General features: G+C 37.8%; 1 protein-coding gene and 1 pseudogene across 5 annotated transcripts in view; both read left to right on the top strand.

The window, feature by feature from the left end:
* The window catches only part of NELL1 (neural EGFL like 1), a gene marked incomplete at its 3' end in the record, with an annotated part of 862,435 nt that overhangs the window by 571,327 nt on the left and 272,340 nt on the right, over positions 1–18,768 (top strand). The window lies entirely within an intron of this gene.
* LOC307190895 (isocitrate dehydrogenase [NAD] subunit gamma, mitochondrial-like) lies at positions 7,977–8,931 on the top strand (annotated as a pseudogene). Its single transcript has one exon. The product of its transcript is annotated as an isocitrate dehydrogenase [NAD] subunit gamma, mitochondrial-like (transcript).

Below are 18,768 nucleotides of genomic sequence, written 5' to 3'. Positions count from 1 at the left end.
CCACTGCGCCACCAGGGAAGCCCTCGCCTAGTACTTCTTGACCTTAGTGACATGTGACACATTACAGTGTCACAGTCAGTTATGACATATGTCAAAACCACTCACTTATTCATAAGTATTGAGTTACAAGCTCCTGTGAATGATTTACATTTTTAATAATTAGACTCACCTCAGAGTTACCATTATAAGGATGTCGTATTCACTCATTTGCATTTCAGTGGTGTGGACTTGTTGGTGTGGGGAAAAGTGGAATCAGAGTTAGCTGGAAGTGAATTGCTCATAATTCATAGCCTATTTTCTGTTTGCGGAAAATACCCAGGAACTGTGGTTATCGATGTGGCATTGATAGAGCAGTTTTGAAATACTATAATTGTAAACTGTGGATTTATACTTGTATTTGTTTCCTTGATTTTACCCATGGGTACTTTTTGGAAAAGGGAGAGAGATGAAGAAAGCATGCATCTTTATCTGCATAGCACAGAAATGAGAAGGAGGCTCTAGTTACAGTTTCCCAGTCACAGGTAGTGTGATTATCCAAAGGACATGTGCAGTAATACCATTTATATTAACATCATGAATAAACATAAATATTATGTGCTATACTTTTTAACCATAAAATATGAATTATTTTTCTTTGTTAGTACATGCTTACTTTTTAAATATTAACTGTAGAGGTCTGAATTTGGTCTTTAAAATATAATTTTATGTAACTTTTATATTAGATTATCCATATATATATTTTTCCCTCAAAAAGAAGTCATGTTTGAGATCGGTAAATAGATGGCTTTACTAATCATTTGCAGGTAAAATGCTTTTGTAAATATGATCTATAAAAACAGTTTGGGAATTCCGTGGTTCATTTGGCCAACTACTTTTGTTCATACGTGTGTGTGTGTGTTTGGTTTTCATTACAATCTGAGTATACTCCTGGGAACATGTCTCATATGAATGCCATTCATCATCTGTCATGGCAGAAGCAACGTTGAAAACCTCTGCTTGAGGCTATTTCATATACTTTTGTGTGGTTAACTTTCTCCCATAAGTTGATGACTCCTGAATTTCTGTCATCACCCACAATCCTTTCTCTGGGGCTGCAGACTTATTTATTAAGCCACCCACCAGGCATCTTTATGTGGATGTCTTACAGCTCCCCAAACACATCATGTGTGAAACTGAACTCGTTTTCTATTCTATTTCCCCAACCCAACTGCTCTTTTTTCAGTGTTGTACATCATTTTCATCGATTATATTATCAGTCACCCAGTTCATTAAGAACATTAAGAATAATATTCCATGTCTCCCAGGTCAATAGCCTAGTCCTGTTTATCTCCTAAATATCTCTGAAATTATTTCTCTCCTTCCTCACTGCCTTCATCTTAGTACAACTGCTCATCATTTCCTGTTGGAACCATTTCATAGCCCAGTGGTTCTCAAATTTCAGCATGCGTCAGAAGCATTAAAACACAGATTGTTGGGTTCCCAACTGCAGACTTCCAGGTTCAGTATGTCTAGGGATAGTTACAAGAGATTACGTTTCTTAGCAGTTCAGGGCGATCCTGATTCTGCTGGTTTGGGGATCACTTTTTGAGAACCACAGTGATTGCCTGTTAATTGGCCTCCTTGCCACCGGAATAGTCACCTTATTATTTATTCTGCAAATTGCTTCCCAGAGGATCATTTTTTGAATGCAACTTGTATTATATCTCTCCCTTACTTAAACCCATTTACTGTCTCAGCGTCACACTTAAAATAGACTTAGTTTAACTCTTACCACTCAAATATGTGAAACCATGGCACTCTTATTGTTCTTACATCTGCATGTTGGAATATGCATATCATAATTTTGTCCCATTGAGGCTAAGAACTTTTTCTAATATCTGGGGATGTTTATAGGTCAATCTGGCTATTAAAATCTCAATCAGTATCCAGTTTATACTCCCAGTCGCAGGGCTTCCTTCCTTCTTTATGCATACCTTTAAAAGATTTATGTCCTTTCCAGGGTTAGGAAGAAGATTGGGGTGTATGTAAGGGCGGCCCATTGGTTGAAACAAAATTGTGTAGTTGGGTCTGTTTATTTTTCTGCCAGCATTCTCTCCTGGTATTATCATCTGCTCTAGCCTCAGGCACTGGTGGTGGACAGCTGTTATCCATATTACGTGCCATATTAAGTGACAAGCAGGTACCCAGCTGGCTCCTACTTTATAGCCATTTTATATCAGTTTTTAGAAAGGAGCAGTACTGCTTCTTTCCTTTATTCCCAGCAGCCTCTAAGTACACCACATGCTGGCCCCGACTTGCCCGGACCTTGTGAGGATGTAAATACAGGCCCTTGCTACTCAAAGTGTGATAAGAGGCCAGTAGAATCTGTATGACTAGGGAGCAACTTGAAAATGAAGGCTCTGCTCCCCTCCCTCACTAGAACTACTGAATTAGTGCCTGCATTTCAATGAGATCCTAGGGTGATCAAGTATGAGAAACTGGCCTAGGCCTCTAGGACCCCTAGAAATAGTCACCTCACCTGTTGCAATTCTCTGTTCCTTCACAGTATATGAATTTGTAGAGTCTGTGTTAGCCAGTTTCTTCATCTGTGAAATGGGAACTATAATGCCTACCTTGGCAGATTATGATGTATATAAAATATTCAGCACAGTACCTTAGATGTGGCAAGTGTTACATAGTGGTAGCCACTATTAAGTCTGCATCTTCATCTTCTTGAATTTTGACAGCCTTTGGAAGTCTTCGTAAATAAGTCACCAACCTCCCCAAACAACCGCTAACCTACATCAGGGGTGGTGGTGCCCGAAAGTTAAGTGAGAATGGGATTGTGGCTGGTTTAAAATTTGCCAATAAATATACTTGTACATTTATTTGCCAATAAATATACTTGTATATTTATTGGCTATACTGGTATAGCTTTGGGAATCTAAGAGTTTGCCTGCCTTCCACGGTTGAGTGGTTGATTTCTAGAAATACCAGATGTTAATGCTTGTAGCTCTGATCTGGGAGAATATATTAAAAGACACTCCATAACATAGTGAGAAGGGAAACACAAATCAGAAACATAGTGAGATACTACCACCAAAATCTATTTGAATGGCTAAAATAGAAGTACGATAATACCAAGTGTTGATGAAGATGTGAAGCTGTAATTCTCTTACATTGGTAGGGATATAAATGGTATAACCATTTTGGGGAAGTGTTTAGCAGTTTCTTAAAAAGTTAACAACAATAAAAGGAACGAACTCCAGCAGGCAGAAAATCAGTAAAGACATAGTTGAACTCAACAATGTCATCGTAAACTGGGTATAATTGACATTTGTAGATTCCTTTACCCAACAACAGCAGAATACACAGTCTTCTCAAGTTCACATAGAACACTCACCAAGACCACATTCTGGGCCATAGAACACACCTTAACAAATCCAAAAAAATTGAAATCATACAATGTCTGTACTCAGACCACAATGAAATTAAATTAGAAACCAGTAATAGAAAGATAGCTGAAAAAATCCCCAATTAAATGTGGAGATTAAACAACACATTTCTAAATAACATATGGGTCAAAGAAGAAATCACAAAAGAAATTTTAAAAATATTTTGAACAAAATGAAAATGAAAACACAACAAAATTCATGGGATGTGGTGGAAACAGTGCTTAGGGGGAGATACATAGTAATAAATGCATATAGTGGAAAGGAAGAAAGATTTTAAGTCAATAATCTAAGCTTTCACCCTTGGAAACTAGAAAAAGAAGAGCAAATTAAATCCAAAGTAAGCAGAGGAAAAGAAATATTAAGAATTTGAGCAGAAATCAATGAAATTGAAAAGAAAAAAAATCAATAGAGAAAAATCAATGAAACCAAAAGCTGATTCTCTGAAAACTTCAGTAAAATTGATAAGCCTCTAGTCAAGCTAACAAAAAGAAAAAGAAAAAAAAGGACATAAATTACTACTATCTGAAAAGAGGGACATCACTATAGATCCTATGGGCATTAAAAAGATAATAAAAGAATACTATGAACAACTTTTCACTCACAAATTTGATAACCTAGGTGAAATGGACTAATTCCTTGCCAAAATTCACACAAGAAGAAACAGACAATCTGAAGAGGCCTATATATATTTTTAAAACTGATTCAACAATTAATAACCTTCCAAAATGGAAATCCCCAGGACCATTTGTGTTCACTGGTGAATTCTACCACACTCTTGAGGAAGAAATTATACCAGTTCCCTATAATATATTTCAGAAGACACAAGGAAAAGGAATACTTTATAACATAGTCTATGAAACCAACATTACCCTGGTAACAAAAGCAGACAAAGGCATTACAGAAAAAGAGAACTACAGACCCGTATCTCTCATGAACATAGGTACAAAACTTCTTAACAAAATATTAGCAGATTGAATCCAACAATGTATAAAAAGACTTATACACCATAATCAAGTGATATTTATCCCAGTTATGCAGGGCTGTTTCAACATTCAAAAATCAGTTAATGTAATCCGTCACTTCAACAGGCTAAACAAGAAAAATCACATGATCCTATCAATAGAGGCAGAAAAACATTTGACAAAATTCAACACCCATTCATTATACAAAGCAATCGGTAAACTAGAAGTAGAGGAAAAACTGCATCAACTTGATAAAGAATACCTACAAATAATCTACAACTAACATCATACTTCATGATGAGAAACACGAAGCTCTTCCAGTAATATCAGGTACAAGGCAAGGATGTCCCCTTTTACCCCTCCTTTGCAGTATTACCCTGGAATTTCTAGCAAATACTATAGGACAAGAAAAGGAAATAAAAAGTATACAGATTGAAAAGGAAGAAATAAAACTGTCTTCATTTTCAGATGACAATATCATCAATGTAGAAACCCTGAAAGAATCAACAGAAAAACCTCCTGGAACTAATAAGTGATTACAGCAAGATTGCAGGTTACTAGGTTAATATACAAAAGTCAATTGCTTTCTGACACACCAGTTTTCAATTAAAAACACAGTATCATTTACATTAACATTTCCAAAATGAAATACTTAGGTATAAACGTTAACAACATATATATAAGATCTATATGAGGAAAACTATGAAACTCTGATGAGTGAAATTAAAGAAGTACTAAATAAATTGAGAGACATTCCATATTGATGGATGGGAAAACTTAATATTGTTAAGTTTCCAAGATATCAACTCTTTCCAAGATTCGATGCAAACGTAATCAAAATACCAGAAAGTTATTTTGTAGATATTGATAAACTGATTCCAAAGCTTGTATGTAGAAGCCAAAGACCCAGAATAGCCAACACAACATTGAAGGAGAAGAACAAAGCTGGAGGACTGACAGTGTTTGACTTCAAGACTTACTGTGAAGCTACACTAATCAAGACACTGTGATGTTGGCAAAAGAACAGATGAATAAACCAGTGGAAGATAATAGCCCAGAAACAGACCCATGTAAATAGTTAATTGATCTTTGGCAAAGGAACAAATGCAGCACAATGGAATAAAGAGAGTCTTTTCAACAAATAGTGTTGGAAAAACTGGACATCAACATATACAAAAAAATTAATCTAGGCACAGGCCTCAAACACTTCACCAAAATTAACTTAAAATGGACCATAGACTTCTATGTACGATGAAACACTACAAAACTTCTAGGAGAAAATCTGTTATAGATGACCTTGGGTATGGTGATGACATTTTAGATACAACACCAAAGACTGGATCGATGAAAGTAATAATAAACTAGACTTCACCAAAATTAAAATCTTCTGCTCTGCAAAAAGACTTTGTCAAGAGAATGAGAAGACAAGCCACAGATTGGGAGAAATTATTTTTAAAAGGCACATCTGATAAAGAACTGTTATCTAAAGTACAAAGAACCCTGAAAACTCAACAGTAAGAAAATAAATAACTTGATTTTAAAAATTGGCAAAAACCTTAACAGATATCTCATCAAAGAAGATATACAGATGGCAAATAAGCATATGAAAAGATGTTACACATCATATGTCATCAGAGAAATGAAAATTAAAACAACGAGATACCACTACAAACATATTAGAATGGCCAAAATCTGGAACACTGACAGCACCGATGCTGGCAAGGATATGGAACAGCAGGAACTCTCATTCATTGCTGGTGGGAATGCAAAATGGTACAGCCACTTTGGAAGACAGTTTAGCAGCTTCTGACAAAACTGAGCATACTTTTACCATACGATTCAGCAACTCTGCTCCTTGCCATTCACCCTCATGACCTGAAAACATATGTCCACACAAAATTTGCACATGGATGTTTATAGTAGCTTTGTTCATCATTCACAAAACTTAGGAACAACCAAGACGTGCTTCAGTAGGTGAACAGATAAACTGTGGTACATCTAGACAATGGAATTTTATTCAGTGCAAAAAAAAAATGCATTACAGAGCCACGAAAAAACATGGAGGAAATTCTAATGCATATTACTAAGTCAAAGAAGCCAATCTGAAAAGGCTACAGAGTGTATGATTCCAATTATACAACATTCTGGGAAATGCACAACTCTGGAGACTCTCAGGAGATAGGTGGTTACCAGTGGTTGCAGAGAGGGAGGCATGAAGAGACAAAGCAGAGAGGATTTTTAGGGCTATGCAACTACTCTATATGAATCTACTAGATGATATATGTCATACATTTCTCTAAACTCAGAATTTGCAACATGAAGAGTGAACCCTAATTTAAACAATGGATTTTAGGTGATAATGAGGTGTCACTGTAGTGTCATCAGTTGTAACAAATGTACCACTTTGTGTAGGATCTTGATAGCTGGGGAGACTGTGCCTTTGTAGAGGCAAGGAAATCTTTTTTTTGGGCATTACTTTCAAGTTTAATTATTAAATGACTGAGAAAAATTGGTAGAAGTTGATGGACTATAAAACAAATGTAATAAAGATAAATAATGTCAATAGAAAGTTTTCTGTAATCAAGAACTAAATTGTTACCAAAACAAATTTCAGATCCCATCAATAGCTTTAATTAATTAAAACAACTGTAATTGAAGTTATAAATAGGCCCTTGGATTGTTTCCTAATATAATTAATGGAGAATAATAAATTGTTTGAACTTATTAGAAAAAGATTTAAATTCCTGACAGACCTGACATGAGTGCTAATCCCAGTGAAGGAAACATATTACTTGGGAGAAGGTATTAACAATGGTGTGCTGGTACTTGCTTAATAGCTAGCTTTCTGGGAAAAAAAATAAACAGAAGGGCTGATTTGTAGTTTTGAGGCACGGAAATCTTTGTATGGGAACTCTCTATACCTGCCATTCAATTTTTCTGTGAACCTAAAAGTTATAAAATATGAAGTCTATTTTTAAGTATGTCATATGGGTACATTGAATGTGCTTAATGAATTGTCTGATTCCAAAGTGTATTTTCTACTCTATAACACATCTCCTTGTGACTAGTACTCTGTCTCTCACTGCATGAGAGAGACACTCATTTTGGACAGACACTGCATGTCTGTCCACAATAGAGTACAAGGAAGGAGAGACAACTGTGACCGAGGCAAGAATTTTGGATCTAGAATTCCACCAAAAGAAGCCAGTTCAAGCCAAGAGGAAAAGCACGTATTTTTACATAAATTAAATCTCTACTTATGGATCATGGCACTGAAGATGCTGACAGCTGCCAGGTGCTCTTGAAGGCCATGTTCCCACCAACTATTCTAGGCCACTCTTGGGAGATTTTCCTTGGCCATGAGACCTCACTGAGGCGCTTCTCTTTTAAACACAACATTCCTCCAGCAGCTAAGTCTGGTGGGTGGCACACTGTGACTGTGATTCCTGGGGATGGCATTGGACCTGAACTTATGCTGTGCAACAAGAATGTGTTCAGACATGTGTGTGTGCCCGTGGACTTTGAGGAAGTGCAGATTACCTCCACTTCTAGTGAAGAGGAAGAAGTTCACAGTGCCATCATGGCAGTCCATCAAAACCATGTGGCCTTGAAGGGCAACTTTGAAACTGACTACAACCTACCACCATCTCACAAATCACAAAACAGTGTGTTTTGCAGTACTCTAGATCTCTATGTCAGCGTCATTCGTTTTAAGAGTCTACTAGGTATGGAAACTAGGCACAAGACATAGACATCTAGACAAGACATAGACATGTTCGGGAAAGCACAGAGGGTGAATACAGCAACCTGGAGCATGAGAGTGTGAAAGGAGTGATAGAGGGCCTTAAAGATCATTCCTAAGGCCAAGCTTTTGCATGTTGCTGAATATGATTTCCAGCTGGCCCAGCAGATGGGGTGCGAAAAAGTGACGGCTGTGCACAAGGCCAACATCATGAAACTGGGAGATGGTCTCTTCCTCCAGTGCTGTAGGGAGGTGGCATCCTGCTATCCTCAGCTCATTTTTGAGGGCATGATTGTGGATAACACCACCATGCAGCTGGTATCCTGGCCCCAGCAGTCTGATGTCATGGTGATGCCCAGTCTTTATGGCAACATTGTTAATAACGTCTGCACAGAGTTGGTTGGGGGAGCAGGCCTTGTGCCTAGTGCCAACTATGGCCACATATATGCGGTGTTTGAAATGGCCTCAAGGCAATCAGGCAAGACTATAACCAATAAAAATGTGGCCAACCCTACTGCCATGCTGCTGGCAAGTTGTATCATTCTGGATTACCTCAAGTTCCATTCCTCTGCCACCTCCATTCGTATTGCAGTCTTGGCATCCATGGAGAACAAAGACATCCAAACTCCAGACATTGGAGGCCAGGGTACCACATCGGATGTCATTCAGAATATCATAGATGACATCAGTGTTGCCAATTAAACAGTCAGTGCCTTAGAGGCTGAGCTAGCCTTCAAATTCCTTCCTGTCCCACACTTTACGTTACTCTACCCAGTCAGAAAGCCCAGCCAGCTTGGCTAATGTGGACTCTAGAATAAACTAGCTCCTGTTCCAACTCAGAAGAGGTAGGGGGAGGGAATCAAGTCTGATTTTTTTTCTATTAAATTTGAATGCCATAAACATTGCTGGTTTAAATTAGCCATACCTATTTTGTCGTCTGTGTATTGAGGAATTCTTCTCTATTTTAATGCACAATTCACACTTTTCTATGAGATGATGCAGTGAATTAATCAAAGTTGTTCGTAGAGTCCTGGGCCTTTTCCAGAACCTGGCACACTGATTTTCTCTTATCTGGGTCATTAAAATTGCGCAAACCAGCCTGCAAAGGAGGCTGGCTTCTCTCTAGAGTTTGTTAATGAGTTAATTGGTGCCATAAAATTTGCCTACAAAATATACATTGTCATTTTAATAATAAATAAGGTACCATAAAGCTGAGCTAGTTCAGAATGCTTCCACTCCCTCCTAGATATCCTGTCTTTTCTCCTGGTCTTGTTTATGTGAGGAAGGAATTTTTGCCGGTGTAATTTTTCACACATGGGCATCTCTGAGTACCGCAGCACTCCTGCAAAGGGGGTTCTTCAATTCCTTCCTTGAGCCTCTAAGCTCAAGAGTCTAGACATTATATACCCAGTTAACAGGCACTGGGCCCATGACTCTTTGCTCTACAAATAGAACCATGGACTGTAAACTCCATGCTCACTGCTTTACAATCTTCCATGGTTTACTTTCTTTTAATCTCTCTTTCAAAGAGAGAGTGTACATAAGAAAATGAAAAACACTGAGCTCGTTTGAATGTTTGCTGTCATTTTATTATAATATATTTTATTTACAGTAATTCTAAGGTCATAGGTGGGAGAAACACAAACAAAAATGATAATTTTATTAGTGCTGGGAAATATTTATTACTCAAGTAGGAAATAAAAGCAATGACTATAAACATGTACAGTAGTTTTATCGGCAGGAATAGCTTGCAGATAGAAGGGAGATTGAAAAAAATAGTAAATCCTTAATAATATTTTGGAAACCTCTGTGTCTCAGCTATAACCCTTGGATCCTACCATGGTTCTTGGGCCATAAGTTAAAGATATTGGACTGAGACCTGAAAAAGTCCTTATGGTTTCCAAAAGACTCTGTCTTATATTGCCTTAATCTCACCTATCCTCGTTATGTATAATGTCAGGGCTCAGGGTTTGGAAAACCAAACGCTAGTTTGAGGGGATTTCATTTGAGGAGGAGATGACTACCTTCAACCCTATCTAGAGGTCTTTCTTGAAGAACAAGGCAAGCAGGGAGAAGTCAGTTATAAAATAATGACGGTATTCCTTTTATTGGACACTAAACATGTCATTGGCCATGGCTGCCACTGACCTGTATGGTACTTTCCTCTGGGCAGATATAGACCTGGAACCAGAGGCATGGTTTGATGAGTGGAGAAGGGATGGATTTTTGGCTTGAAGTCCCCCTACCTCCAATGCTACATGAACCCGTACTACCTTAACCCACTCTCCCCACCCTGTACCCCTTTCTCTCATGGCTAGGGAAGTTTACTCCCCGCACAGCCAGCCCAACTGCAGACAGTAGCCCAACTATTGGCTTTTATCTGCCAATGGGAATTTCTGCTGATAGGTACATTTGAGCTGAAGTTTCCCCTCTTCGTTAAAGATGACTGTTTCCAAAATCTTCCCATAGTTTTTGGGCCAGACTGCTGTGATGGCACCTAATTCCACAGTGGAATTTTCCATTTATCAGTATTTGATATTCCCACTTAGCTATGAGCATCTCTAGGGCAAATACCGTGTATTCTTTTTCCTTGTCCTCTGTATCCCCTAACATAATGACTGGTACATACAAAATAAGTAATATGTTTATTGAATCAACCAAAAAATGAATGATATGGGTGACACCGCCTAACTTTTCTTATATGTAACATGAGATAATAACTGTACCTACCTCACAGCGTTGTTGGGAAAATAGAGCAAGAAAATACACGTAAAGCTGGTAGCACTGTGCCTGTCCAATGGTTAGTGCTTGGTGTAGTTTATAAATTATTATTTTCATTACTATCCATTATATACCATTCTAAAAGCTAGTTCTGAGGAGAACTGGGAAATGCTATTAATTCATTACTGTCTTTGGAATTTACTGGATAAGTTACTTTACCTATTATTCTATTATGGGTTTGTAACTGACTTTCAACTAGGGTAGCAAACTATATCTGCTTATTCATCAAGTCCCCTTATCTCTCTCCTTTTTATTTCTTGAATCCAGCCATCTCTCTTCTTTCTCACTTACCCCTCCTTTCTCATTAGGCTTTCTCATCTTTGGTGACTTCCCAATCTCTGTTCCTTCTCTACCTTGTGTCCTGCCTATAGTTTAGCCCACTTAAATCTATTTCTACAGCGCACTCAGCCTGAACTTTCTAAAAGGGAAATAGGATCATGTCACTTCCTTACCTAACACTTCTCATTGAACAGCTTTCCTTTGGCCTTGAAAGAAAGTCAACTGAGCACAGCATGAAAGACCTTCCATATTTTGATCTCTGCTTCCTTCTCCAGGTTCACCATTTCTACCCCCTCTCCCCATCCCAATAACAACACAAAGTGGCACAAGAGAGTGCAAGCAGAGCTCCTTGTCAAAGAGCCATGTATTCTTTCTAGTTCAGGCCTTTGTATGTGGTCTTGCTTTTTCTCCCCTTCAGGAGATGATCTCCTTGTCATCTAGAGGACTAGATGTAATTGTCACCACCTTTGGGAAGCCTTCCTTGACTAGCTCTTTCCATTCCCTGCTGAGATTGAAGGGAGGAACTCCCAGTTCTCCCAGAGTCCTCTGTGTATCCTATTTAGTGTTTTTCTCTCCAGTTGTCATTACATGCTTTCCTTCCCATCAACCTTACTATACAATGTGTTCCTTGGCAACAGGGGCAGTTGAGTCATGGATCACTACAGCATCAGCACCTAGGACAGGGACAAGCTCTTTAGCGTATGCTCATTCTAAATATTAATGGAAGGAAGATAGGAAGGAAGGTCAAAGGAAGGAAGAAAAGAATGGACTGAATTCCCAGGTAGGAGTGGAGGATTGGAAGAACATCTATTGCAAAATTCTCCTGTTTGGCTCCAGTGTATGAACCTTTACAAGATTGCTTCTCTCTAGAGAGCACTGAAACCCTCAAGGCCATAAAACGGGTAGTTGGCAGGCTGCCTCTGTTTCTTGAGAAGATTTCTGTATTATTGTTACATAATTTTTATCTTAGGTTTGTCCGTTTATTCTGCTTTGTTTAAAGCTAAATTCTGCTATCAATAAATATCAATACAAAGTTGGACAGCTAAACGGTATCACTCTGTAAATATCTTTCCTCACCACCATCTTCATAGATTTGGTTTTCTAGAAGGATGTTTTAACATTCTTACTTCAGCTTTCTGGTATTCAAAATCTTGTTAGGGGACATCTGTGAATTTTGGGGAAAACAATGAATCTGTTTAAAAGTTCAACAGGGAAGATTCCTCTAAGAACCAGGAAAACCTGTGTTTTTCACCATGAATTTGTGCCCTTCTTGTACTAGATAATGTGAGGTATTTAATCAATTGAAAGTTTCCCTCATTGCCTTGCCTACTAGCAGGCACAGGAAAAAGCCTTCAGCAATTTTTTCTTCTCTGAAATTTTCTCTTGTCATTCTATTACTTGATTTTAACGTATTTTGCGCTATTAATTTCATTTTCTTATATTTTGTTTTACTGTAAGCCACTTAAATCACAATTAAGGAACACAAAAGGAGAACTGGGTTCTTCACCTTTTCCCTCTTTTCCTTCATTCTAGTTCATTTTCAACATTGGCATCAGACGGATCTCCTTAAAGCAGTGTTTAGATTGCCATTACTCTGTTCCCTCAATTTGTAATGTATTCAAAACCCTCCATAATTTTAGCTCACACTGTCTTTCCACTCTTAGAGGTTCCAATTTTCCTAGATAATGTTCCAGGCAATAAAGATACCTTCATTTACCTAAGTACAACCTTATCTTTTCCTTCTATGTAATGTAATTCCTCTCATTAAGGAATTTCCCAGTTGAGTCTCTCTGCCTGTTACAAGTCTACCCATTATTCAAGGTTCCAAAAGTACTTCCTTTACGAGAAGGTTTCTGATTACCCCCATCCAGATATACTCCCCTTATCCTCTCTGAATACACAAAACCCTTTTATTGGACTTTTGAACTCGTTCATTTCACATTTTGTCTTGTATTAATGTTTTATCTACTTGACTTGAGCCTTAATAGATTATACGCTCCTTGAGGATAGGGATATTTTAGCCCATGTTCTGGATCTTGTATTACTCAATATAGTGCATTGTATGTAGTAGGTACTAATTAAATACATACCAAATTGGATTGAAGATAATGATGATTTTAGCTAATAAATTTTTTGTTTCTTATGTGCCATACATAATTCTTCATGCTTTGCATGAAGAATTTTATTTAATTCTCATATTAGATGAGAATTTTATTTAATTCTCAGATGATTAGTATTGTAGTCCCAATTTTGTAGATGAGAAAACTGAGGCCTGTAGAGGTTAAAAAATTGGTCTAAGGTCACACAATTAACAGGTGGTGAAGCCTGAGTTCCAGTTCTGGCACTGTGGCTCTAGAACCCAGGTGTTTAAATGGTCATGAGGGTTCGTACATGGTGAGTTTCTCATACTCTTATATGAAAGTGGATTAGGTTTCACCAATAGATCTCTGTTCATTATACCACAGCTATCTCCTAATATAATCTATAGGAAAAGTTATTGCTAACGTTTTTTGAACCCTTACTATTGTGTTAGGTACTGTCCTAGATGGTTTACATATATTAACTCATTTAATCTTCATATGAGCCAATTATATTGACAAAGAAACCGAAGCACAGAAAAGGTAACTGACTTGCTCAAGGTCAATCAGATTGTAAATAGTGGAGCCAGGATTAAAATCAAGCCAGTGGCACCAGTGTCTAACCACTATTACTAAACTGCTTCCCCACATTTTAGGTGGTCTAGATAGCCCAGGATGAGAAAGGCAGAATATCTAATCAGGAGAATAGTGCCGGAATCAGGCATCACATGTTGAACATGGTAAATCAAATAGTCGAACTGCTTCTTTGTAGTAATGGCAGATAAAAAAAGACCAAAACATGGAAAAGAAATGATGTGCTGTTGAAACAAGAGAATAAAATAATGATAGGAAGTGGAAAAGCAATGCTGAATTTTGCAAAGAGGAGAATTTTGAATAAATTTATCCAGTTCTGGCTCATTACAGAGGTTGCAAGAAACTGACAGTATTACTGGGGGCTCAGCTGGGAATATGTAAAATGTCTGCGGGAAGCTGTTACAGAGCTAGAAATTTTTTGAAGGGAGACACTTGGTTCTTGGAGTTTGTCTGACAACTTGCATAACCTTGGGACTCAATGCGGTAAAGTCTTCTTCACATTGAAATGAATTTGCTGACATGGGAAGCTACATATATTGCATTTGTGATTGCTCTAAGAAATGCAAGGAAAAGAGAAAAGAGACACATTGAAAATGGAAAACAAAAATCACTCAACTTCACAAAGCAATTTAAAAATTGGAATATCTTGTTACCAATTTTGCAAATGCTTAAAAACCAACACAGCCTGAGTAAAAACAGTGTCTACTGAGAAAGACACTAGTCTGGGCTTTCATCTGCTTAAGCATCTGGTTTACTAGAGCTAATGCCAAATTTAGTTCATGCCAAATAGATGTAAATGAATGGTTGTTGCCACAAGGGAGAAAGAAAATATTGTGTATGTTCAAATACAAGTTATTTCCCCCTTTTTTATCCCTCAGAAAAAAAGAATTCCCTTAAATTCAAATCCTTATAATGTTCTTATATTAACAGGTGTTCTGTCAGTTCTTTGATTTTGAGTGGCAGAGTATTTGGAGTAGGGAAAAACAGGACATTAGCTATGCCAGTTTGGGGCTTTTATAGAAATTATCTGTAGAATAAATTTTTAAAGGAGGCAAAAAAAAAAATCCCTCAACAAAAAATGAGTCATTATTCCTGGGAGCATATTGTCATAATTGCAAGTATTGAGTGTCATTATATATGTGCCTTTTAAAAATCACTTAATGACAAATTTCAGGTTTTGGTGACACTGTGGAGATCGCATATATTTACCTACTAGACAAATGGGGAAATGAATCCTAATATTATACAATTGGATTCTTGTGACTTTGCTTGAGATTTCTAACGAAAGCATCAAATACAGATTCAAAAAGTGCTTTATCTCAAACTACTTAGACAGATGGGATGATGATAGGTTTGGAAAACTTTAGAGAACTTGAAAAATGACTCTGGGTTGGGGAAGACCTTGAGGTCAAGATTCATGGGAAGAGATTAAATGAAATTATTTCAATGTCGTGGTAAAGGAAAAAGTAATAATTCTAAGTTAATCTATTATTTAATATCACCTATTAAATAATGCATTCAAAACAACTATGTGTAATAACTGAATCCACAAATCAAATCGTATGCATAGTTATCTCATTAATATGTCCCTCAGAGTTATTCAACCTTGCCCAGAATATTTTTTCTTCCTGTTTTCTTTTTTAGATCTTATCACTGATAAAAAAAGGAATCATTTTCCTTATATTTGGAGTTGCTTCCTATTTAGGCATTTACATTATCTCCTAAATGGAACATGGGAAATGAGAAAAATGAAAGAAAATAGATTTTGAAGTTATTGTGCAGAAATCTATAATAGCAGAGGAAGACGTCAAGATTTCTGGAAATATTAGTAGTATTGTGGAAAGAAATGCAAAGGAATTTCAAATGAAATAATATTTAACTAGTTAAGGCTGTGGCTGGAGCCATACCTCGGGTACTTCATCTAGGTTTGATTTTTCAGATTGATAAAAGATGTAATTTCTGTGAAAAAGCACGGTGTCACAAATCAACTATATGCCAAATACCAGAAAAAGATGTTGGAAAGCCTGGTTTATAAATAACGTGTTTACTCCACGGTAACAAAAGTCTCTGGGATTGATCCTTTACAAGGTATTCATGTTGTGATGGAATTAGGTTATTTGGATGCCAATTTTACTCTTGCCAGCAGCAAGGTACTTGTGGCACAGTAACTTCATCCATCTGTACTTTTAGTTATTCACTTGTTCCTCAGTGTTGTTTGACCTCCACTGAACACTTGCTTTGAGCTGGGTGCTGTGCAGACCACTGAGGGTGCAGCTTGCCTATCAATGTCCTTTCTCTCCAGGATCCCTCGGGGCTGAGGCAATCAACAATCATACAGGAATTACAGTCATACCTTGTTTTATTGTTCTTCACTTTATTGTGTTTTTAACAACATCAAGCAAGTCTGTTGACACCATTTTTCCAACAGCATTTGTTCACTTCGTGTCTCTGTATCATTTTGGTAAAATTCTTGCAATATTTCAAACGTTTTTATTAGTATATTTGTTATGGTGATCTGTGATCAGTGATCTTTGATGTTATGATTGCAAAAAGATTACAACTTGCTGACAGATCAGATGGTGGTCAGCATTTTTTAGCAGTAAATTTTGTTTCATCAAGGTATGTACCTTGTGTTCTTAGACATAATGCTATGGTATACTTCATAAACTACAGTATGGTGTAAACATAAATTTTATGTGCACTGAGAAACCAAAGCATTTGTGTGACTCGCTTTATTGCAATTTTTGCTTTATTGTGGTGGTCTGGAACCGAACCTGCAGTATCCCTGAGGTACGAAATGGGGTGTGATAAGTATTGCAATAGAGGTATAAGCAAGGCGCCGTGAGAGCACAGAAGAGGAGAAATCAGAAATCTTGCCAGAGTAAGTTGTGCCTCTATGGGGGAGAGAGGGAGAGAGAGAGAGAGAGAGAGAAAGAAAAAGAAAGGAGAAGTAGGAGACAGAAGGGGAGGACCCTGACTGGGAAAGCTCTTAATACCATCACAAGCCACTTGTCTGCCCATTACCTGATACAGCTTTTACTCTTAACTCCCATCCTTTCTTATTTTGCATGTAATTACTGTTGAACTCATTTTACCTACAAAACCTTGCCCTAATGATGTTTACCTAAAAGGTAAGATTTTCAAGGTTAAAGGGGAGCATCCGATTTTTCTGTGAAGTGATTTTTTTGGAATGAACTCTTTACATTGATTAGTGAACCTGATTAGACGCCTCATCGTAGTTGACTCTAATTCTTGTGATTAGGAAGATTTATTATTTTTCTTAAGCTCCTTCAAAGCCCAATGCTGCTCTTCAAAGCCTTTCTGGTTTTTTTCATGTTTTTCTGTCAGTATCTCTGTGAGCACGGTTCATCATTTTGTTCTTTCCAGCACCCTTCTTGTTTCCTTCATCTCTCTCAAATGCCTCCTTGATAGTGAACTAGATCTCTAGAAACATGTCATCTTTTCTTCCTTGGTGATCAGCTCCAGAGTGAACTCCCTGCTCCGATACCATTTTGACTTCTCACTCCTTCTGCAAATGGCCTTGCATTTCGTTTGACATTGTATCTGTTGCCCTCCTCAGTCACCTTTCATTCTAATGGCAGTGGCATCATCTACTCCCCTGTTGGCCCTGAGAAGCTGCCCATAGGCTAGGCTCTGCCTGGGGTCTGTCGGAGTTGCACATCCCTCTTCTCTGTCATGGTAGCAAAAGGCATGCCCATGGCTCGAACATTCACCACACTCCTCTGGTTCAGGTAAATAAACAAACCACCACAACAGCATTTCCAGTGAGAATAACCTTATCACTCTTCCACCTGATATTTTCATCTTCTTTTTCCAAGAAGCCGCCTTTCTACAAAAAAGGTTGTCAAACTCTTGATCTTCTCCAGTGAGCCTATTTCATGTCTGTTTAGAGCACTCCAGAAATGGGCAGCTGAGGGTATTAGCGTGACCTGGCCATGGTTATTGTTTTCCTCCAGGTTGACAGATGCTTTTTGTAGAATCCAGCTGAATTTCATTGGAAAAGAGCTTAAAATGCACAGGAGGAGGAAAGTACTTCTCTCAGGATCCCTGCTGAGCTGATAGCAGTCTATGCGAAGTCATCTATTTAAACAGAAATAAACATGCCTTGGGATTCCAGGAGCCTATTTTCAGCTTTATTAAGCTATTTTCGGGTTTATTAAGAAATCTGTGTTTAATTTTTCCAGACATCTTCAGTGTTGTTCATTTAGCTTTTCTCTGTGTGTAGATCAGTTAGAACCCTTGATGAGAACGCAGACTTGGAATTCTGCCCCTTATGGAAACACAGTGCGTTCAGAGAAGAATAAAGAACCTGGAAGACTTCTGAGGGCCTAGGCAGAAACTTGTACTTAACTGGCTTTTCGTGGGGAAAAGTATTCCTGGTCAGATGTTGCCTGTGCCTGGGTCCTGGAAGATTTCACTGTTGGGTATTTTTTTCCTTTTAAAAGGTCCCTCGGATTTATACAGCTTGGTCACCTGTAATAAGTCATACACTGCTCTAGGCCAGGGTCAGCTCTGTGTGTGTGTGTGTGTGTGTGTGAGATAGTAAATATTGTAGGTTTTGTGGGCCACGTGGTCTCTGTTACAAGTATTCAATGCTGTCATTTTAAAGCAACGGGAGCCACAGACAATAAATGTGACTGGGTTCTAATAAGACTTTACTTATGGACACTGCAATTTAAACTTCACATAATTTCCATGTCATGTAATATGACCCTGATATCATAGGACTTTCATTTGCCAGAAGGGAAATTAGGCAGTGAGCCTGAAAACACAAATAATGAAAATTATGTCAAGTTCTAAGGGAGGAAGAAAGAAAACAAAACAAAACAAAACAAGGGTACTGTAACTGAGAGCAACTGGTGGTTGAAGGACTGAGG

Source organism: Stenella coeruleoalba (genome assembly GCF_951394435.1).
Source record: "Stenella coeruleoalba genome assembly, chromosome: 8".
NCBI lineage: Eukaryota > Metazoa > Chordata > Mammalia > Artiodactyla > Delphinidae > Stenella > Stenella coeruleoalba.
Note: the sequence above shows the minus strand (reverse complement) of the source record. Positions and strands in the feature narration are given on the sequence as shown.